The sequence below is a fragment of the Podarcis bocagei genome (genome assembly GCF_964188305.1).
Source record: "Podarcis bocagei genome assembly, chromosome: 3".
Classification (NCBI taxonomy): domain Eukaryota; kingdom Metazoa; phylum Chordata; class Lepidosauria; order Squamata; family Lacertidae; genus Podarcis; species Podarcis bocagei.
This window is the reverse complement of record NC_138127.1, coordinates 89,368,982-89,392,301: the sequence shown is the minus strand read 5'-3', so window position 1 is coordinate 89,392,301 and position 23,320 is coordinate 89,368,982. Positions and strand designations below refer to the sequence as shown.

Sequence of the window (23,320 nt, the reverse complement as noted above, 5' to 3'; positions counted from 1 at the left end):
GGACAGTCCCAGATTTACAGAAGCCATCCTGGTTTCTGATTTGATTCCAGAATGTCCCACTTTTCCTATTTTCATTGGAGAAATGTTGGAGAGCATGGAGTTATCCGATTCCCCCAGCCAAGGAAAAAAAGTAACTATACAACCTTTAGAAGACAACAGAAGGCAGCCCTGTATAGAGGAGGTTTTCTAAAAAAATGTTTTATTATGCTTTTATATATGTTGGAAGCCACCTAGAGTGGCTGGAGCAACCAGTCAGATGGGTGGGGTATAAATAATAAAATTGTTGTTGTAGTTGAATAAGGTGTCCATATTTTCAGTGGAGAAATGTTGGAGGGTATGTCTTTATACTGAACAGTGGGAGCCTATAAATTTACCAAACAGATAATTAGAATGGCCTTCACGAATACACATCTTTACCATGGCGAGTAGACAAGATGGTTTCAATCCCCTTTGCGGTCCAGGGACCTCTGTCCAGATACAACCAGTGCTTAAAAATAAATTACATTATTTATCTCTGCTTCGTCCCACCACCAACAGGCAACCTAGCCATCCTCTTCTGTTGTTTAGATTTTCATTCCAATTCCATCACTTTCCCCTTCCCACAGACAAGGTTCCTCAGGAAGCCAGCCTTGCAGCTTTTCAGAAAAAGATTAGGCGCCCATCTTTCTGGGGTGCTTTAGAATATTGTTAGGGAAACTATTGTGGTTTCAAACCACTGTTAGAAAAAAGTATGGGTGAAAGACTAGAGTTAACAGGATGAAGGGACAAATGTTGTGCTTTTGAAAAACAGGAATGGGAAGCAGCTGACTCCTCAGATGTTAGGCTACAAATCCCATCATGCTTGGCTATGGACCATGCTGGATGATGGGAGTTTGAGCCCAGCCACATCTGGGGATCCACAGCTTCCACACCCCTGATTTAAAACAACAACCAGATACATTTATTTTTAAAATTATTAGCCCCTTCATTTGCAACTTAAAACACCATGGGTAGAAATAACAAAAACAACTAACTGCCTCCATGGAATTTGTGACACAAGAGGTTGTTGGCATTATGAGTGGAAGGCTGGCATATTCCTAGCTTATTTTAGCCTTGAAACAAGACCTCCCTCTGTTTTTGACCCATCTTCCATCTTGAAACATCCAAAACAATAGCTTTCAGGTGATTAAAAAACAAGCATCCTTCTAACACACTCCAGGCATCTTGGGGTAGGGCGCAGAATGTTTTCTGCCTTGTGTAAAAATCACAAACCCGAAGGCATTCCCAAATAATTATTCCCTTGGCCGTGTTGCAGTCATCTCTGCAAACGCTTGAGCTGTCAGCTCCATCCCGCCAGTGACGGCTCCCTCTCAAACTACATCTGTTACATTAGGGATTGCATGATGACCCTGACTCCAAAGATGAAGCAACGTGCCCTGGAGCTGGCAAATCAATCAGGTTACACGCCTCCACTTTAAGCCAATTTCCAATTATTTCAGGTGCAGGTTTTAACATGTGCGGCTTGCCCTCCCACACTGTTCCCTTTCTTAATTAGCATATTAAGACCCCATCTTCCCCATTTCCACCCCAAAATAGGAGCCTGAAGGCATCTTGCAAAGCCAGTGATTCTCAATTACAGCATCTCACTGATAGCCACGATGGCTTCTTCTTCTTCTTCTGCAATGGGTATGACTGGGTAGATATGCCTGAGTAGCTGCTTGGTAGAACTTATTTCAATTAAAAAAAATAAAAATTCCTTCCAGTAGAGGAACCTTAGAGACCAACTAAGTTTGTTATTGGTATGAGCTTTCGTGTGCATGCAGACATCTTCAGATACACTGAAAATGAAAGTCCCCACTCTCTCACATATATAGTGACAGGGTGGGGAGGGGCAGAAGGGTGGTGGGAATGGGTGATTGGCTGATAGGTGTGGTAAACCTGTTGACGACTGTTAACGACTGCAAGTGGTCTTACAGGAAAAAACAAGGGGTGAGATGGCTAAAAATAGCTTTACCCTCTCACTATATATAAGGGTCTGGTGACTTCTGTTTCAGTTGGCAGACCAACACAGCTACCTACCTGTAACTAGAATTATTTCAATTATTTCAATTAGTTGCTCAAAGGAAGAGCAGCAATCTGAATTAACAACTGACCTCCCTTCCTATTGGAATGCCCAGCTGAAGATGGGAAGTGCATAGCAATGGGTTTCCTCTCTTGCCACTCCAGAAGACAAGTTGCTGGGAAATAAATGGCCATCAGCATGTGTGTCATAAGACTAGCAAACAGAACAAGTTAAAGGAAGAAAGAAGACAAAGGTTTGGATCCTAATTTCCCTTTTGTGAATGAACAGACCTTGCTGGGGGTTGGATTAGATTACCTTTGGGGTTCCTTCCAACTCTACAATTCTATGATTCAGTGACATTTCCTACCTCTTCCTTCCTCTGTATCTCCTCTCTCTCTTTCTCTCTGTGGGTTGGAAGAGACCTTTCGGAACAGGATATTTTCATTGGAAAGGGCTACCTTATTCCCAACAAGAAGCAAAATAAATAACAAGGCAAAAATCTCAGTCTGTGGTATGCAGCAGGTTGATTGGTAGCCGCTGGAAGAACAGGAGGCGCTAGGATTAGCAGCAGAAGCTAACAGCTGCTCTTGACAGAAATGGTCTTTGTAGCAGCTTCCATTCTGTGAAACCTCACTTCCCCTGGAAGATCACCAGATCCCTAGCTGGAGCACATTTCAGAAGCAATAGGAGAGTTCTCTGATTGGGCAGGCCTTGGTGTGGAGCAAATAGGAGAGTTACTTTCATGCAGCCAGATAATGCAGTGGCTATGAATGGGAAAGGCTATGGTTCTAATCCCACCAGAGCCATGATCTGGCTTATTATCAACTTTGGGCTTATTTGCATGCAGAAGGTCCCATATTCAAATCATGTAATCTCTAGGTCAGGATGGGAAAAGCACCTGCTTCAGACTGTGGAGAGTGGCTGCTAGTCAGTGGTGTAGTGGTTAAGAGCGGTGGACTTGTAATCTGGTGAACGGGGTTCGATTCCCCACTCCTCCACATGCAGCTGCTGGGTGACCTTGGGCTAGTCACACTTCTCTGAAGTCTCTAAGCCTCACTCACCTCACAGAGTGTTTGTGGTGGGGGGGTGGGGAGGGAAAGGAGATTGTGAGCCGCTTTGAGACTCCTTAGGGTAGTGATAAAGCGGGATATCAAATCCAAAATCCAATCCAAATCTAAACAACACTGAGCTAGATGGACCAATGATCTGGGCTCAGTGTTAGGTAGTCTGATTACCACCTTGGCCATGAATCCTGAAAGACCTGCTCCCTGCCTTGCAGGCATCTTTCCACTTGGGTAGGAGGATGGAGCACTGACTGACTCCAGCTACAAAAGCTGAGGATGCTGAGCAGACTTTTGGACTAGAATGTTGTTTGGGATTTTTTGTGTGTGTTGGTTTTTTGCATCTTTATTTTAGATTTTGTTGCAATTAATGTAGAAATTGTTTGGTTTGGTTTTGTATTTTTTAATGTTTTGTTTCTTGTTTATGACTACTTTTGTTATGTTATGTGTTTTTTACATGTTGTAAGCTGCCTTGAACATGGTTTGAACTGTGGAAGGGCAGCATGCAAATAAAATTGTGTATGTATGTGTGTTGTTGTTGCTGTTTAGTCGTTTACTCATGTCCGACTCTTCATGACCCCATGGACCAGAGCACACCAGGCACTCTTGTCTTCAACTGCGTCCCGCAGTTTGGTCAAACTCATGTTAATAGCTATGCCACTGAGGCAATGTACACCAAACATTTAAAAGCAGAGCTAAAAACACATAGGCACTAAAAATTTAGTACCAAAGTATTAAAAAGGAGTACAAACAGTGCTAATTAGGAGTTCATCTTCTATTTATTGAACTGCAAAAGCCTGGATAGATAAAATGTTTTGAGTTGGTGCCTGAAAGAACTCGATAATGTGAGAGACAGATACGCCTTTGAGGGAAGCTTGTTCCAGAGTCAAAGGCCTACTGTGGAAATGGCCCTTCTGTGAATCATCATCATAGCAGGACTTGCTCTTGGGTAGAGTCAAATAGGTTTTTTCAAGTAGATGTATTAATTCAATAACTAAATATTCTCCCACAAATCAGAGTTAAAAAGGAAATATCGGGGGGATTCAAGTGGCACCACTGTGCTGACGAAAAGTATCAGTCAGCCGAATACCAAGCAAGGCAATTTTCAGCACTCCCCACCCTCCATAGCACCTCATCTCCCCAAAATCTGCTCTGGAGGGTTGAAGGACCCCTTGGAGCAGATTTGGGTGGATGTGGCAGGCTCTAGAGGGAAGAGGAACAGCTGGAAACTGTCTTCCTTCCTGTTGTAGACTGGCTGGACACAGAGGAAAAGTGGGAGGCACCAGCTGGGGAACCCCCATGGGAAGAAGACTCAGAGCCAGGGGACTGGTGGTGGGACTATGATGAGTGGTCAGAAGGAGAAGCCTGGGTGGAGGAGGTGTCAGAAGCTGAAGAGATAACAGGGCGTGGTGAGCAGGGAGAGTCAATGGCAGAGAGAAATCCCAAATCAGAAGCAGAGGCGGAAGCCGAAGAAGAGGGAGGCCAGGAGGCAGAGATGAGTCAGGTTGGTGACGAAGCCAGGGTGTCTCCCCCTCTGGCTGTGACCATCTCTCCTCCCCCTAGTCTCCCAGGACCAGAAGAGGGAGGGGCAGAGACAGGCATGTTGCACATAGTAAGTCTCTCTGAATTCCAAGGGGCTTACTCCCAGGTAGACGGGTATAGGTTTACAGTGAACGTGTTTAAAAAGAAGACATGTGCCAATGATTGTGCAGTTTCAGTGCGTGCTGAAAACCTGCCTGTTTACAGAGGCCTTTGATTTATGCAAAACAACAGGAATTTTCACTACGACGCCTCCACATCATTTGGCTTAAGATATATTTAGTTACTGCTTTCATACATTGCAATCCCTCATGGGGAAAAACAGTTCACATAGAAGGATGATGCATCCAATGCACACGGAACCTCTGAACACAAACTTTGTCCTAGCGATGTGCCAAGATGTTTCCCAGACCATTTATCCTCAATGAATGAGAAAGTAAACTTAGTTAGAAAATTATCCAAGCGAATAATGAGTGGGATGTTGGCTTTTTATCGCATTTGCCTTACTTCCCAGGTGACCAGTGTCTTCTCTTTCTTTCTTTCTTTCTTTCTTTCTTTCTTTCTTTCTTTCTTTCTTTCTTTCTTTCTTTCGTGATCACTCATAGCCGAGTAAGATTGTCTTCCATAAACACGGTTTTAACAATGAGTCCATAAGTGACTGTGGAGGCCAATTCTGGATCCACACATCCTTCCCCAGTGGGGACATTGGTTTCTGGGCAGGAGTTGATCACAGTGTGGATTTGCCAAGTGTGCCTTTCCTCTTAGCACATTTCTCCCTTGTGTCCTGAGTTCGAGTGTCTTCAAAGCCCATGACACCTTTGGTAAACGCTGTTCTCCGATTGGAATGCTCGCAGGCCAGTGTTTCCTAATTGTTGGTGCTTATACTACATTTTTAAAAATTTGCCTTGTCTTTAAACCTCTTTTGTTGACCACCAGCATTACGCTTTCCATTTTTAAGTTTGGAATAGAGTAGTTGCATTGGAAGATGATAATCAGGCACCCAAACAACATGACCAGTGCAACAAAGTTGATGTTGAAGAATCATTGCTTCAACACTGGTGATATTTGCTTTTTCCAGTATTAGTATTATTGGTATTAGTTCACCTGTATTCCCAAGTGATGTGTAAAAAATTTCAGAGACACTGTTGATGGAATCTTTCAAGAAGTAGGAGATGGCGTCTGTAAGTGGTCCATGTTTCACAAGCATACAGTAAGGTTGGTAGTGCAATAGCTTTGTAAACAAGCATTTTGGTTTGTCTAACCTTTTGTGAGTGCATTCTGCCCATCCGCACTCTTGCAGTCTGCACCCTTCAGCCTTCCAAAGTGCCCGCACTCACCGGAAAGTGCAGCGAACATGGACATCATGGAGCTTTTAGGAAGTGTGGGCTGGGAAGATTGCAGAGTGCCAAGAAATAATTGCACAATGAAAGAGGCTGTTCACTTACTCACACCCGCTTGGCCACGTCATGTGTAAGGCAAATGTAAACTGCAAATTTTGTGAATTTCTCAAGCCTCCTGAGAAAGAGGCAGAGACAAGAGGAATCCAGCCTCTTTCACATGGGACAAAAAATCATCTGGAAATCTGAAGGCAAGATTCATCATAGCACTAATTGGTAGCATTAAATTCTTATCTCCTTTGGGTGTGCATGTGTGGCTTCAGGTATCCCTACTGCCACACTCTTGCCTAGAAAGAGAGAGAGAGAGAGAGAGAGAGAGAGAGAATGTGTGTGTGTGTGTGTGTGTGTGTGTGTGTGAGAGAGAGAGAGAGAGAGAGAGAGAGAGAGAGAGAGAGAGAGAGAGAGGTGATCAGTATTATCAGAGCTGATCCTTGAATGCAGCAGCTTATACACAGTCCACTGCTTCTCAAGAGGAACTCTGAATTGGGGCCAGTGGTTTGGTCTGTGCCCCCACCCTGCCCCCTCTTCCTTTTTTTCCTTCTTTTTTTTGTAGACTTATGTTTTGCAACATGCTGTGAATTCTGGCCTATTGATTAATGGGTCTTTCAACAAAAAGCAACCTTAATCTTTCCTTAATTGCCTTAATGGCTGTACAGCCTCGCTTTTATTCTTTCTTCCCACAATGTTGTTGCAAATGCTTTTGTGTCTTAACTTGGTGCCCAAACTAAGAACTTAGAAGAGACTGGCTCCTGTCTATTTCTCTCTGTGCATGTCTCTTTCTGTGTCCTTCAAATTCCCATTCCCAAATGCCTTTTCATTTCCTTAGCTGGTGGATGGCCCCTTGCTCGATGGCAGATTTTCCAAACTCCGCATAAATAAGCCAACACTTAACACAGCAAACAGTACGTCATGAAGAAAGGGCTCCTTTCTGATTGTTTTCAGTTCTGCAGTCTGGATTCAGAGATCACGCAGGCAACTCCATAGGCACATGCTATATGTAAGTATTTTGTCACTCAGACATCAATAACGTTCAAATCCACACTGAGAATTTCCATTACGGCTATAATCATTCTCCTGCTAAAGACTGCATATGATTTGTGCATTTGAAGGCCAATCTCAGACATAAATACTGTAGATTTCGAGCAAATTCTAAGAATTTACCCATTCCATGGTACTATTCAATAATATCCAACAACATCAGAGTAGACCCCTTGAACTCAATGCACCAAAGTCCATTGGTTTCAATGGATTTGCTTTGAGTCCAATTAACATTGGATACCCCACACAGACTATTAATATGTGCCTGCCCCGTGCCTTTAATAGACATACCTTCCAACATTCCTCGGATGAAAATAGGGACATTTCTTATTCCCTGCCAACTGATCTTCCTTGGCCCCCACATTTTTATGCCCCCCACGGGTATTTCCACCACCACTACCTCAATGGGGCACACACACCCTCCAGGCAGAAGTCAGGCAGGCACCCCAGTGCTGGCAGGGGTCTCTCCCAACCCCACCTTGCAGTGCCAGGGACTGAACCTGGGACCACTGAGCTATAGCCCCTCCCCATTGATTTCAATGGTTCTGCACTGATTATGACTAGGTTTTTCTTCAACCCAGTGTATAATTAATAATAATGATGATGTTGTTGTTATTATTATTATTATTATTGTTATTATTATTATTATTATTATTATACCCCGCCCATCTGGCTGGGTTTCCCCAGCCACACTGGGCAGCTTTCAACAAAATATTAAAATAGAGTAGTCAAACATTAAAAGCTTCCCTAAACAGGGCTGCCTTCAGATGTCTACTAAAAGTGTGGTAGTTGTTGTTCTCTTTGACATCTAGTGGGAGGGCATTCCACAGGGTGGGTGCCACTACCAAGAAGGCCTTCGGCCTGGTTCCCTGTAACTTGGCTTCTCGCAGTGAGGGAACTGCCAGAAGGCCCTCGGCACTGGACCTCTGTGTCAGGGCTGAACGAAAGGGGTGGAGATGCTCCTTCAGGTATACTGGGCCGAGGCCGTTTAGGGCTTTAAAGGTCAGCACCAACACTTTGAATTGTGCTCGGAAAGGTACTGGGAGCCAGTGTAGGTCTTTCAAGACCGGTGTTATGTGGTCTTGGCAGTCGCTCCCAGTCACCAGTCTAGCTGCCGCATTCTGGATTAGTTGTAGTTTCCGGGTCACCTTCAAAGGTAGCCCCACATAGAGCGCGTTGCAGTAGTCCAAGAGAGAGATAACCATAGCATGCACCACTCTGGCAAGACAGTCCGTGGGCAGATAGGGTCTCAGCCTGCGTACCAGATGGAGCTGGTAAACAGCTGCCCTGGACACAGAATTGACCTGAACTTCACTCTTCTCTTTTCCAAGCTAAGCATACCTGGTTCCTCCAGCTTTCCTCTCATGGGACTCTCCCCCCACCGACCACCTTCATTGTAATCCTCTGAAACTGTTCCAGCTTGTTCAGATCAAGGAACCTTTTTTGGCCTGATGGGCCAGATCGCTATCTGTCCTCATCCCCCATAGGCTGGTGCTGACAGGTGGGCTGGACAACCCTCTTGTCAATCACCAGGCATCGTTATGTCAGATGACTGACAGGCGGTTTGTCCCACCCAGGTGTCCCTTGCACAGCACTTCCCAAGGACTCAATAGCCAGTTGGCGGCCAGGCACTTGGGAACGATAGCGCATGGGGGTTTGCCGGCCCTTTGCTTGGCAAAGCACCAAACATAGGGCTGGCAAAGCTGCTCTCTGCATGGATCGACTCTGTGATTGAGTGTCTCTCCCTGCATCACACATGACATCACATAAGGTATAGGGTAGGTGGGTGTGGTTTGGGGGAAAGGCCAAATTGGGATCTGTGTCAGGCCAGAGGTTCCCCACCCGCAGTTTACAAGCTTTGCACAGTTTACAAGCTTTGCACAGAAGAATTCAAACTGCAAGATCCAGAATTGGACACTGTACTTCAGATGATATATCGCTAGTGCAGAACAAAGTTCCATTAATTCTGCGTCTATTGATGCAGCCTAAAATTTTGCCCATCCTTTTTGCAGTCATACCACACGGCTGACTCGTGTTCTGATCACCTACAATCCCATAGCACAAGGTGGTCCAATGCAACCCTCAAGGCATTTTGGGCAGCCCTTGGCAACATCTGAGGGGCCCCTCTCCGCAGGCCTCAAACTGCTTTCCCAAAGCTGGGTAAGCAAGGTGCTAGAGTCTTCCCACCTCCTCCCCTAAGTCTAGTTAGCACCTTCCCAGCTTTGGGAAGGCTCCTGACAGAGCCAGAGGCAAAGTGGATGGAGCAATGAATGTTAATTTTACCTTTGTATAGTAGGCTGGGGTCTGGAAAGTCAGGGGGCAGCCTGGGGACCAAACAGAGTGCCAAATGAGGAGGAGTTTCCCCACCCTGAACCTATGACTAAGCTGCATTCATTTCACTGAAAAACACTTACGACACAGGATCTGATGCATCCATTCAATACAGCAGAGATGACCAATGTCTCGCTGTGCATTGGTGTACACTGTACACTGTACATACTATTTACCAGATTGCCTAAGAACATTACTAACCTGTAAACTTTACCTGTAAACAAGGCACGGCCTTGTTTGGCAACTGCATCTGACACACCTTCAGGTGCCAAATGAAAACATACCTCTGCCTTTGCAGGAGTCTGATGGCATTGATGGGACTCTCTGTCAAAGTTTTATGACAGTCCAGAGTTATAGATGATAACTTCATTTGTTATATTTTACCTGCTTTCATTGCTTATTTGAGTGTGATGGCACCATTTTATTTTTCTACGCTGTAATCTGCCCTGTTTTAGCAATCTGAGTAATGAATAAAACAATAAAATTAATTTGCTGGCATGTACTACATTTCAAAATCTTGGCTATTTTTGTTAAGAGCAGGGAATGGTGAATATGCCTGTTTCTAATTTTTCCTGTCTTGAATTCAGTTCTCAACATTTCCGCAGCAATTTGTGAATTTTGGTTAAATTGCAAATATAAATTTATAAACATTTTTGTGCACATTCCCCCAAATGAACACACTTTTCATGCAGTTTTGGCTAAGGCACACATTTTTGGAAAGCAATTTCCCCTTACTATGATGCATTTTGTACGTTATTTTCACTAACCTATGCATTTATTTGCACACTTTACCCTAGTATGGGCATGTTTGAACACTTTATTTGGCTGGAGAACTGAACTGCAAATCTATTAAAAGTGCAATTTTTGAAGGGTGGCCTCTTTTTTATTTCCATATTGTTCAGAACGTTTTAATTAAATGCGAACTGAACAGAAATTTCTCCCCCATCAATAGTTACGAGTAGAATGAGTAAGAAAAACCATGTAGATTTGTTAGATTATGGCTGATGGCGGCGGTGGGGGTGGGGAGATCACTAATAAATTGATGGGAGATAGATAAATTAGATAGATAGATAGATAGATAGATAGATAGATAGATAGATAGATTAGATAGATGATAGATAGATAGATAGATATAGATAGATGATAGACAGATGATAGATAGATGATAGATATAGATAGATGATAGGCAGACAGACAGACAGATGAATGTAGCATTATTCATGTGTTTAGTTGCTATAATTCTAGTGGTCAGTCCTACAGAAAACCTGGGCTCAGTAGGGCTATCTGAAGACAATATTTCTAGTGCAGGAGGTTTTTTTAATCATTGGTGGAAATTGTTAAGCCTAGGGAATTAATTGGATATTGATTACAAATGATGGTTTCTTCTTTCCTGTACAAGTCCACGAATTATCTCCAGGAGGGTTCACACATTTATAGCACAATTTTATTTTATTTTTATTAAAGATTTTCTTGGTTTACAAAAGTATGTGCAATCTCTCTCGCTCTTTTTCAAGTAACATTTTTTACAGATCAGTTTCATTTGTTGAGACATTAGGAAGAAAAGGGGGAAAGAGGTGGAGGGGGAAAAGGTGAGTGGGGGTGGGGTGGCGATAGTTCTATTTTACTTAATATATGTGGGGTTTTGTGTCAGCGTTGCTTGTGCAGGTTCTATGCTATTCACTTGTGTTCCTTTGGTGGTGAGAGAGGTTGGGGTTGGCCTAGGGTGTGGTTGTTTGTTTGTGATTGGCTGTTGTGATCTTTGTTTTCATGTGTGAGTGGGGTTTTGGATCAGGTTAGCCATATTGATTTGTATGTTGTTGGTGGATTTTTGTCATTGTCTTGTTGGGCTGTGTATGTCATAAAGGGGAGCTATACCAGGGTGAAGGTGTCTTTTTCCGTTTGTCCCCGTGTTCGTTTCAGTTTATTGGTTAATTTTTCTAGTAAGGCTGTTTCCCATACTATTTGGTACCATTGGTCCATGCATACTCCTGACAGGTCTCTCCAGTGTCTGGTTATGATGTGTCTGGCTGCTGAAAATAGGTGGGTTATGAGTTCTTTGTGGTGTAAGTGGGCATTATTGTCTTGGAAAATGTTTAGTAGGGCCAATTCTGGGGTGATTTCTAATACTTGCTTAGTTATTTTACATATTTCTCGTATGGCTGTTGTCCAGAATAGTTGGATTTTGGGGCACTCCCACCACATGTGGAGGTATGTGCCTGTGGAGGTGCACCCTCTCCAGCATTTTGGTGAGGTTCCTGGTCGTATTAGCGCTAGTTTTCTTGGTGTTAGGTACCACCTGTAGGTGAGTTTCAGTGTGAGTTCTTTTCTTTTTGTTGATATGGATTTAAAGGGGGGTTTAGACCACATTCTGGTCCATTGAGTGGGGTTAATCTCATAGCCCATATTTTTTTTATTGCATCTAGGGGGTTCGTGGGATTTTGGAGTAGTATTTTGTATATTGCGGATACCATCCCTTTACCGTGTCCCTTTGTTGTTAGGAGAAGGTTTTCGAAGATTGTCAGGGGCCTAGTTGCTGCTGATTTTACTGCTGGATTGTTTAAGATGGCATGTAATTGGTGTTGTGCTAACTAGGGCATTTGGGTGTCTTCTAGTTTGTCCTGTATTTCTTGTGTTGACAAAGTTTGTTATTTTTATAGAATATTAGATGATATAAGCCTTTGGTTTGCCAGGTTTTTATCTGGAGGTTTTGTGCTGCATGGTGGAATAATGGGTGGTACGCCAGGGGAATTAGTGGGGATGGGGTTGGGGATAGTTTGCCTATGTCTTTTTTCCATGCTTTGAGCATGGTCTGTGTGTACCTGTTAAGTGTTGTGGGAATTTTCCTTAGTTTGGGAGGAGTGGGTATGTTGTGGTGCAGGTATTTTCAATTGTGTCCCTCTCTAGGTGTATCCATTGTTTTGTCTCATCTTCTAGTATATATGGGATTATATGGCATATTTGGTTGGCAATGTAATATGCTTCTATGTTGGGGATTCCCCATCCTCCTTCTGAGGTGGGGAGGTGCAGGTATTTGGGGCTTATTCTTGGCTTTTTATGTGAAAAGAAAAAAGAGTGTAGTTTTCTCTGCCATCTGCGGAGTTGGATTGGGGGAATCCAGATTGGGAGGGTTTGGAATAGGTAGGTTAATTTTGGGAGGGTGATCATTTTGATCATGGCTATTTTGCCTGAAGGAGTGGAATTCATGTTGTTCCATCTCTTTAGGTCTTTGTTAATTTGTTGTCACAGGGGCTTGTAGTTGTGGAGGTTAAATTTATTGAGGTTTCTGGTTATTTGTACCCCTAGGTATCTGAACTCGGTGTGGCAAAGTTTTATTTTGGTGACATTAGTGAGTTCTTTTTGGGTGTGAGGAGGGGTGTTGAAGCACATAGCTTCTGACTTTGCAAAGTTTACCTGTGGGCCCGACTTTGTGTTGTTTAACGAACCAATGGGGTTGCGCTGACCTAGCGAGTGGTGGGTGGGGGACTAGTGGGATTAGGATTAGATTTGGGTTAAAGAGTTGGGGGTAAATTATAAAGAGTATCCTATATGTAGTCATATAGATGTTTTAGGGGTATTTTGGGCCTTCTGGTGTTTAGCCGGTTGGTCCTAAGTCTCAGCTGGTGTGGAGGGCCTTGTTCAGGGGCAGGCCGTCCTCCCTGTCATTTGCGATAGGGGATGGTCAGTGAGACGGTGTTAAGCATCTCTGTGACACCAGTGTTGGGTATGTTGGTGTTGTGTTCTGTTGGTTGTTACAATGAGGCAGAAGGGGAAGCCCCATCGGTACTTGATCCCTGCTTGTTGGAGATGCTGGGTGCATGGGCATAGGCTTTCCCTCCGATTTAGGGTGTCCTGAGATAAATCCTGTAAGGCCAATATTGGGTTGTCTCCGTATCGAAGATTGGTTGAGTTTCTGAGGTTGTTCCATACCTCTTCTTTCTTTTTGTAGGGTGCGAAGCACACAATTATTATTACAATGATGTCTCTTGGGGGGGGGGTTCGGCATATGTTTTAGGGCTCTGTGAGCCCTCCCCAGGTCGTCTAACTTGAGTGCCAGGTTTCAGATAGTATTTTTCAACCAGCGAACAATTAGGTTTGCTGGGCTTTTCTCTTCCACTTTTTCAGGAAAGTTGTAGAAGTGGATGTTGCAGCAACTACTGCGATCTTCGGGGTCTGCTTGTTTGATTTTCATTTCTGTGTTTTCCGTTTCTATTCTTTCCAGGTGGGTTTCTAGTTCAGCCAACTTATTATTAAAAAAGGATGTGTACAAAAAATGGAAAAGGGAAACCACCAAAGAGGAATTCAAACAAATAGCCAGCACATGTAGACACAAAGTCAGAAAAGCTAAAGCACAGAATGAGCTCAGGCTTGCTAGAGAGGTTAAAAGCAACAAAAAAGGCTTTTATGGGTATGTCCGTAGCAAAAGGAAGAACAAAGAAACAGTGGGGTCACTCAGAGGAGAAGATGGTGAAATGCAAACAGGGGACACAGAAAGGGCTGAACTCCTCAATGCCTTCTTTGCCTCAGTCTTCTCCGATAAAGAAAACAATGCCCAACCTGAAGAATTTGGAGCAAATGATTCAGCAGAGGAAACACAGCCCAGAATAACTAAGGAGATAGTACAAGAATACTTGGCTAGTTTAGATGTATTCAAGTCTCCAGGGCCAGATGAACTGCATCCAAGAGTATTAAAAGAACTGGCAGATGTGATCTCAGAACCACTGGCAGTCATCTTTGAGAATTCCTGGAGAACAGGCGAAGTCCCGGCAGACTGTAGGAGGGCAAATGTGGTCCCTATTTTCAAAAAGGGGGGGAAAGAGGACCCAAATAATTATCGCCCAGTCAGTCTGACATCAATACCAGGGAAGATTCTGGAGCAGATCATTAAGCAAACAGTCTGTGAGCACCTAGAAAGGAATGCTGTGATTTCTGAAAAATAAGTCATGTCAGACTAACCTGATCTCGTTTTTTGACAGAATTACAAGCCTGGTAGCTGAAGGAAACGCAATGGATGTAGCCTACTGTAATGAATATAGGGGTTGCTCGTGCGTAAGTTGCCGCCACTCCTGGCTATGTTGCCTTGTTAAACCTTTTCTGTCTGGACAGCCCTTCACTTCGTGGCTGCCTCAGTCGCTAGCAGAATCCGTCAGTGGGCGTTTCTTAAACCTTTTCCAGCATAAAAGCTGTTTGACGCCAAGTCTCCTCCTACTCTCCCTGCACGGAAGTCTTCAGGGAGGGTGTGGGTAGCGGAGGACCCGTGCTCTCCCCGCTGGTGTCCGGCGAAGAGTCCTGGAGCCCTCTCACCGATTCCCCCATCTGCCCCCCTTTATCCCTGGTGTTGCGCTGATTTCCTTCCCCCACTGAGCCACCTCTCTCCCGGCTGGGTCCCTCTCCAGCATCACTTGAGAGCCTTCCCTCCGCCTCTGGCTCTGATGTCAGTTCCCTGACACCTACCTTGATTTCAGCAAGGCATTCGACAAGGTGCCCCATGATATTCTTGTAAAGAAGCTGGTAAAATGTGGTCTTGACTATGCTACCACTCAGTGGATTTGTAACTGGCTGACTGACCGAACCCAAAGGGTGCTCATCAATGGTTCCTCTTCATCCTGGAGAAGAGTGACTAGTGGGGTGCCACAGGGTTCTGTCTTGGGCCCGGTCTTATTCAACATCTTTATCAACGACTTGGATGATGGACTCAAGGGCATCCTGATCAAATTTGCAGATGACACCAAACTGGGGGGGGGGGGTGGCTAACACCCCAGAGGACAGGATCACACTTCAAAACGACCTTGACAGATTAGAGAACTGGGCCAAAGCAAACAAGATGAACTTTAACAGGGAGAAATGTAAAGTTTTGCACTTGGGCAAAAAAAATGAGAGGCACAAATACAAGATGGGGGACACCTGGCTTGAGAGCAGTACATGTGAAAAGGATCTAGGAGTCTTGGTTGACCACAAACTTGACATGAGCCAACAGTGTGACGCGGCAGCTAAAAAAGCCAATGCAATTCTGGGCTGCATCAATAGGGGTATAGCATCTAGATCAAGGGAAGTAATAGTGCCACTGTATTCTGCTCTGGTCAAACCTCACCTGGAGTACTATGTCCAGTTCTGGGCACCACAGTTCAAGAAGGACACTGACAAACTGGAACGTGTCCAGAGGAGGGCAACCAAAATGGTCAAAGGCCTGGAAACGATGCCTTATGAGGAATGGCTAAGGGAGCTGGGCATGTTTAGCCTGGAGAAGAGGAGGTTAAGGGGCGATATGATAGCCATGTTCAAATATATAAAAGGATGTCATATAGAGGAGGGAGAAAGGTTGTTTTCTGCTGGTCCAGAGAAGCGGACATGGAGCAATGGATCCAAACTACAAGAAAGAAGATTCCACCTAAACATTAGGAAGAACTTCCTAACAGTAAGAGCTGTTTGACAGTGGAATTTGCTGCCAAGGAGTGTGGTGGAGTCTCCTACTTTGGAGGTCTTTAAGCAGAGGCTTGACAACCATATGTCAGGAGTGCTCTGATGGTGTTTCCTGCTTGGCAGGGGGTTGGACTCGATGGCGCTTGTGGTCTATTCCAACTCTATGATTCTATGATTCTATGATTATTCACAAGTGCGTTTTTCTCTCGGTACTCCTCTATTATTCTTTCTTGTATTTGGTTCTTGTTTTCTAGAGTTTCCACTTTGGAGGTCAGGTCACTGAACGCTTTCAGTAGTTCTGTTAGTCTTGTTTTCACTTCCTTCAGTTCTTGTTTTGTTGCTGTTTCATTCTCATCTTGGTGGGGGGGGGTGTTGTGTTCTCAGTGATGTTTGCCATCTCCCTGGTTGGTGTCAATGCAGTCTCACTGATGTTTTTGGTTTAAGGCCTGCTTGATGTCCTCTTGGGGAGGAGGGTGTTGTGATTTGGAGTGGTAGTGGTTCCTTGATGTTGCTGAGCTGCACAGGTGTTGTTGACTGGTGGCTTTTACAGAACATCTGGATTAGGCGGTCATTTGTGTCCCATCTGGGTTGTGTCTTGAGGGATTCTCTGGGGTTCCCGCAGTCTCCTCAGTGGTGTGTACTCTCATCTTCTTTCCCGTCAGCAGCAGCGATGGCAGCAGCAACAGTAAGGTTGGGGCTCCTTTTTCTTTCTCTCTTTCTCTTCCTCTTTTCCCCTTTCCTTCCCCCTCCTCGCGTTAGCTCTGCGGTCCTCCTGGCCCTGGAGCTCCTCTGGGTTGTTGGGTGAGTGGCCGGGTGCCTTCCCGGCTCGATCAAGGTTGTGTGTGTGTGTGGGGGGGGGGTGTTTCGGCTCCTCTGATAAACACACTGGGCACCCCCGATTCCTCTCTGCTAGCGGCGCTGGCGGCAGCAGTCCTGGCAGCCCGGGAGCCAGCCAGCCAGAGCCGTTTAATTGGCTGGGTTCAGGAGCTGTTTTCTGCTGTGGCGGCCACCATGGTGCCTCACCTTTATGGCACAATTAAGGTATAATTCTGAAACTTCTGAATGGACTGTACTGCCATAAAGAGGAAGGGTGGTGTGTGACAAGAGATAGCATACATTTTTTGAATACTTACGGCAGCCTGGACCAACCTGGTGCCCTCTATGTGTATCTGCAGGCCACCTTGAAACTATTTGTGTTGTAGAGCGGCACTCTTTTTTAAAAAAATAAAACATTTTGGACTACAGCTCCCAACAGTCCCAATCAGCACCTATTGATAGGGGCTGATGGCAGTTGTAGTTCAAAATGTATGGAAGGCACCAGGTTGGCCAAGGCTGACTTATGGTGTCAATTACCTTTCTGTGTGATTATTTTCAAATACATCAAATATATTTGGTCCACATGCACACATAGACATGCGCACACATAATGGTTTAATGCTGGAATGGGAAACCTGGATGTTAGCACGTCCAAGAGTCAGAAATAGTTGGGCTGCCAACAGGCCACAAGTTCCTCAGTCCTGGCCTAATGGAACAGTATTCTTGGGCTGCATTTGGGTTTATGCTAAGGTTGCCATATTCCCAAAAGTGAAAAACATTTCCTCCCAAAAGCAAAGTTTTTGGCCTTTTTTAATTTTTAATTTTTTTAAAAAATTATCTCCTCCTTTGCCATATGTCTGGGTTTCCCCAGACATTTATTTCCTCCCAATTTGCCGAAAATCTGCCTAGATGCCATTTTCCGTCCGAATTCCCTGATGTGTCCAGGAAAACCCAGTCATATGGCAGTCCTTAGCTTATGCACATTTCCCTGGGAGTAGACACGTGTTCTAATTCTAGAATTACACTGTTGTTTTTTCCACATATATAATCACTGCCTCCTCTCTCTCTGTTTTGTGATATATTTGGTGCTTGGCGTCCCCATCCTTCTTGAAGCACCAGACTGGCTGTCAAAATGTAAGATTTATTGAGTCACAAGTTGTAAGATTGGTCACAAGTTGTGAGAACCTAATTTATGGCACCCGAATACTCGCTGAGACACGGGTTGCTAAATTGCAACCCATAAGCCCTGTTGGATCAAATCAAAGGCCTATCTAATCCAGCAATCTATTCCCATGGCACTCTCCACACAGATGATTCCTAGCAGCTGTTATCACTTCCTATAGCACTGGAAGTAATATTTAGCCATCATGACTAGTAGCTATTGATCACTTTATGCTCCATGAACTTGTTTCCCCCCCTCCTATTATAGCCATAGGTGGTTATCGCTACATTTTATTGGTAGCAAATCCCATAGTTTAACTACGGGCTGAGTTAAGAAGTACTTCCTTCTGCCTGTTCCGAATCTCTCACCATTCACTTTCTGTGGCTGAACCCAGGTTCCAGTGTTGTGAGAAATAAAGGTGGAAGGAAACACTTCTGTATATCCATTTCCTTCACACAGTACACAGATTTTTGCAGCTCTATCATGTCTTCCCCTTGCCTGCCATTTTTGTAGACTGAAAACCCCCAAACCCAAAGAACCATCCTGTCTCTCTAACATCCTCATAGCCATGCAGGTCGCAACATGACTTTTCTACCACTCATCTTCCACACCTGTGAGCTAGAGTCACCAGGAATCCAATTTCATTTTATACTAGCTCAAGGTGGGTGTTGGCAGTGATAAAGCTGAGACCACTCATGTACCCAGAACGACAGATTGCATGCACCAATGTGATGCTGGTGAAAACAGCAACCTCCATATTCTCCCTCTCTATTCTGCCACACATCTGCATGACACAGCTTCACCATCATGTGAGTCTCCTCATCCACATTGGTTGGGCAGGGAAATAGACAAAGTAAGGCCATCAGATACTATGTGTTGACTAAATGTTTGGGGCTGACGTCAACACGAAGGGGCCATTTTTAGCAGTAATGTTTAGGTCTAACTTAGGGATGGGGGAACTTATGACCACCAGATGTTATTGGACTGCAACGCCTGTTATCCCATGCTTCATGAGGCTGATGGGAGTTGGAGTCCAACAGCGTATGAGGATCAACAGTTTCCCATTCCTGGTCTAACCTATGACATCTTTCACAGCTGCGGGGATGTTGAACAGATAGACGGATCCCTGTTGTGACTTCCCAGGTCAATAGGAAAGGGATCTTTTGAAGCTGGCATGTAAAAAAAACAATAATTCTTAGGTGGGGCACGACACCAAAACACAAAGACATCACAGTTATCTTGCTCACTATGAAAATGCCTTGTTTACTTATGGAAATGCAAATATATCTATTTTCTTTTTTCAAAGATTCAAGACCATGCCAGCATGCCATGACTAATGATCAGTGCATATGATTTTCGTGGATCAAGGCCTAATAATCTATCCAGGGCCTTCAAATTAGGGACTTGAAATATAGTGTACATTGCAAAGTTTTTGTACATATTCTTAGCAATGACTTTAAATAAATAAATAAATACACACTGATTTGCAGAAATTTGTTTAAGCATAAAAACCTTTTTTAAAAAGTGGGGGGGGAGTATCTTGAATATTTATTTTGCTGGCCACAATATGCATCTTAAAACTACCCTTCCAAGTAAATTTGCTAATCAGGCTATTAAGGGAAAGAAGCATATCTTGAAATATTAAAATTGTGTCTGGCAATGACACATTTTTTGCTATTAAAACATGTATAATGACTCTTAGATTGAGCTTGCCAGATATGTTTAATACATAACTTAAATTGCTAATCCTCAGAATAGGAGCAGAAGAAATTCAGAACTGCAGAAGGCAGGAGAAAAAATGCAGCACAGCAGAATTTGTAAGAACATTTTCCAATTTTATTTACCTGGAAATTGGAAGTGCATTTTAGTTTTGCATGCTACACTTCATACACTTTCTTCAGATTCGTGATCCACCTCTTTAATGAGAGTATTTTCCACACACACACACACACAAATATATACATATATGCAAAGCGATGATAATTTAGCATTTTAAAAGTTTTTCCCAACCATTCAGTTATATACCCCAAACCAAATATCCACTGCAAATACACCCTCCTAGTGACTGCATGCATTGAATTAATTGTATACTTAGAAGAAGAAATCAGAAATGGGAACTTCTTTTCTATGCACACTTACTTGGAAGTAAGTGTCATAGACAAATTGGTTTTTCCTTCTAGGACTGGTCTGTAAGTTTGATATATTTTCCCAAGGGAACAATTTTTTTTAATTGTTTCAAACTGAATTCCATCAATTGTAAAAAAGAAACTGTATAGTTTTTGAGCAAATAAATGTAATTTTTTTATGTTAACAACATTGACAGGGGGGGAAATGGGTGTCACTTTTAAAAACCCAGCCTAAAGTTTGTTAGGAAATAACAATTTATTAAGAATTATGATATTGTTAAAAGTCTAATACAATTATGTAAGAGTATTTGAAATGGCTACTTCTAGGCATTTCTAAAACACTACCTTGGTTGTGATCCTAAATTCAGTTGAAATTAATGGAATCTTACTTCCAGGTACATATTTTTTAAGAATGGGGTGTTTGTCGAAAATTATCCATTTTAGTTACACCAGGACATATATCTAAAATTATATGGGGTGAGATTCTCTGAATCTGTAAATATTGTGTTGTCCGTGGGCATATGTCTACCCATTCAATGTCATTTTTTACATCTGCTTGAATAGAAATATAAAAATATAGGTAGCGTCACAGGGCTGAGCTTATACTTGGAATTACATCTAAGCAGTAATAGCCTATATTTATATATCAGCTAGGTGCATCACTGATAGCAACATCTTCAACATTCTGATACATTTGGAAATATATTTTTCCTCCCTTTCTGGGTAAATTAATACTGGATAAAAAGCACATACCTCAAGCTAAATTTTTTTCTCTTTCTTGAATATATATATATATATATATATATATATATATATATATATTGTAATAAAAGTTCCTTTATTGCAAATTCTCTCTCTTCAGATTATGCTTTTTTTACAAGTTGCAAATACAGTGTACTGTACTGTGATACTTCCACTTGTAGTGTTCTTTACTGCAAACTTGTGATTAGTATTTGGTGTGTTACATTTTGGTGGTGTTAGTCATTTATTTGACTGCAGTTGTTAGTAAAAGGTGCATCTCCATGTTGTTTGTTTTTTTAATGAAACAAAATACAAACACAAACCTTCCACAATAACTGATATTTAATGCTTCTGAGCACTGCTGTAAATTTTAAAATAGAACAGATCGGTTAAATCGTTAAAGCATGAAAGAAAGTGCTAGCAATATGGACAGATATGAAATGTTAGTAACTCAATAAAGAGACTCACACCATTCTACGGGCATGTTTTCAAATACACCAAATTATCATTTGGAGAGCTCACCTTTTGCTAAAAGGAGTGGAAAGCTGCATAAAACATGGGGCATCTGAAATATCTCTGAATGCAAATGCTAAATTGGTTTTAAACGGATGTATGTTTTAACTCGGCTGCACCATTTCAAATAATTCTTTATGTAGCAAAACAGAATCCATTATTCACACATGAAAAAGAGAGTGTTAAGCCTACCTTTTAAAAAATTGACTGGTAGGGTTACAAGTCGCTGCCGCAGTTCTCTTATGCAAAGACATCAGCTTCTCTGCTTGTTTGTTGCCAAAAGGGGGGGGGGAGGATGGGGAGGGGGAAAGAGAATAATTATTTTGTGTCTGAGCAAAAAGAAGAAGAAGAAAAACCACTCTTTGATAACAGCAGATTCTCCTGTGAATTAGCAAGGCTGTTGTTCCCACTTCCTGAAGATTATCCACCTTTTTTTCCTAAGGCATCTTGCTCAAGAGAAATAAATGGGGAGAAAACCCAGGACAGATCAACTTGCAACCCCAAGTCAATGAAACACTTTTGACTGATGTCTACTGAGCAGAATTAGACCCCCCAATCCAAGATAAATATTTCAATATTCTGCCCAAGACAGAATGAGAGACAATGAAGCACTTATCCAAAACAGACCTGGCTTCGAAACAGAGGCAGAATGCCTGAATCAGGAAGCCTTGCTATAGAAAAGTCTGCCTTTTAAAAGCTTCTAAAAATTGAATGAGAGAACGGGCAGATAGATATGTGGACATTAGTGTTCCAAGCAGGCTATGCCCTGTCTCAAGACAGCCGTTTCTTTCTATCAAGGGCATTGCAGCATCACAATATGGGTGCAATTGCAGAAAAGTAGCCCATCAGCTTTAAACTGCACTCTCTTCTCAGGTACAAAACTGAACAATAGTTTAAAAATTGACCTCTGCAAAACAATTGTGTGCAAAAGGTCATTTATGAACACCACTGCTTCGCAAAATGATGAAATTAGATACTCTCTCAGTTCTGCATCCATGATGCGCTCCCTCTCTCTCTTTCTCTATCCAGAAATGAAACATGTAGCACAATCAATTCTCTGCATGTTTACAAAAAAAAAAGCAAGTTCCACTGTATCCGTGGGGTTTACTTTGTGTTAAGTGTTTTTAGGATTACAGCCTAATGCTCTCAAAATGTAATGATAATGACTTACTTGTCTTATTTGAAAATGAGCATTAAAATTAACTTTACAGCCTAATTGCACATTAAATATCACACTGACATCATCACATGCAAGTGATCTATAGCCTCAGAATCAAACACAACTCTGTGTTTCAATGAGACTTACTTTTTAAAAGCATGCTTTGAGACTTTGCTGTCAGTTCCTTCCATTTGGATGAGTTTAGGCACAGATTTTACTTTTATCTCCTGGGTATGGATCATATAGGCAGCATGAACATTACAGCAGCATTGCAGCTACAGAGTGTGATCACTTTCCTTTCGGAAATTAATTTTTAAAGAAAAATTCACTTGCTATGAGCCTTGTGGAGAAGAACAGAACCATTTAACAACCTTGCTCTTAACAAGCTGCAGTCTTCTGAGGTAAAACAAAACAAAACAAAGCCCCACAGGGAATAAATGTTAATAATCTGGGTTCATTTGCAGCAAGAACCATGGATTTTCAAAACAACTTTTAATGAGAGATAAGAGAGCAAAGGAAGTGTCGCCGTCAAAATCTGTGATGAAACCATGTGGGGGAAATGATAGATACTGACAGACAGACAGACAGACAGACAAATAGACTGAAAGACATATAGACACAAATAGACAGATAGATAACCCATCTGTGCAAATGGGTCTGTTTCCTAATTGTCTTCAACAACACTATTAATTATTTAAGCAACTGTGTGATGCTTTTGCAGAGTTTTTACATGCTGGATAAATAATAGGCAGGTCTCTTCCCACAAGGCGCTTACAATCTAAATTAGGCTATGGGAAAGGCAACAGAGGTGGAAAAGAATGATGGATGGATGGATGGATGGATAGATGTGTTCCTGAACAAATGCAGATGTGTTGCATTTGGAAACAAGGACAAACTTGCTTTATTCCCCAACAAGAATGTGAAAGTGGATGGCATGTAGACCACTATCTGCCAAGGTACAAGTGCCTATCTATATCTA

General features: G+C 42.8%; 1 long non-coding RNA gene across 4 annotated transcripts in view; it reads right to left on the bottom strand.

Moving 5' to 3' along the window:
- Positions 1-23,320, bottom strand: part of LOC308584234 — a 47,615-nt gene that overhangs the window by 23,892 nt on the left and 403 nt on the right. For 3 of the 4 annotated variants that reach the window (XR_014006680.1, XR_014006681.1, XR_014006682.1), the window contains exon 2: positions 21,375-21,444. This is a non-coding gene — a long non-coding RNA (uncharacterized lncRNA). Of the gene's footprint in view, positions 1-21,374; positions 21,448-22,488; positions 22,728-23,320 lie in introns of those variants that run through there. The other variant, XR_014006683.1, reaches the window with a different exon arrangement.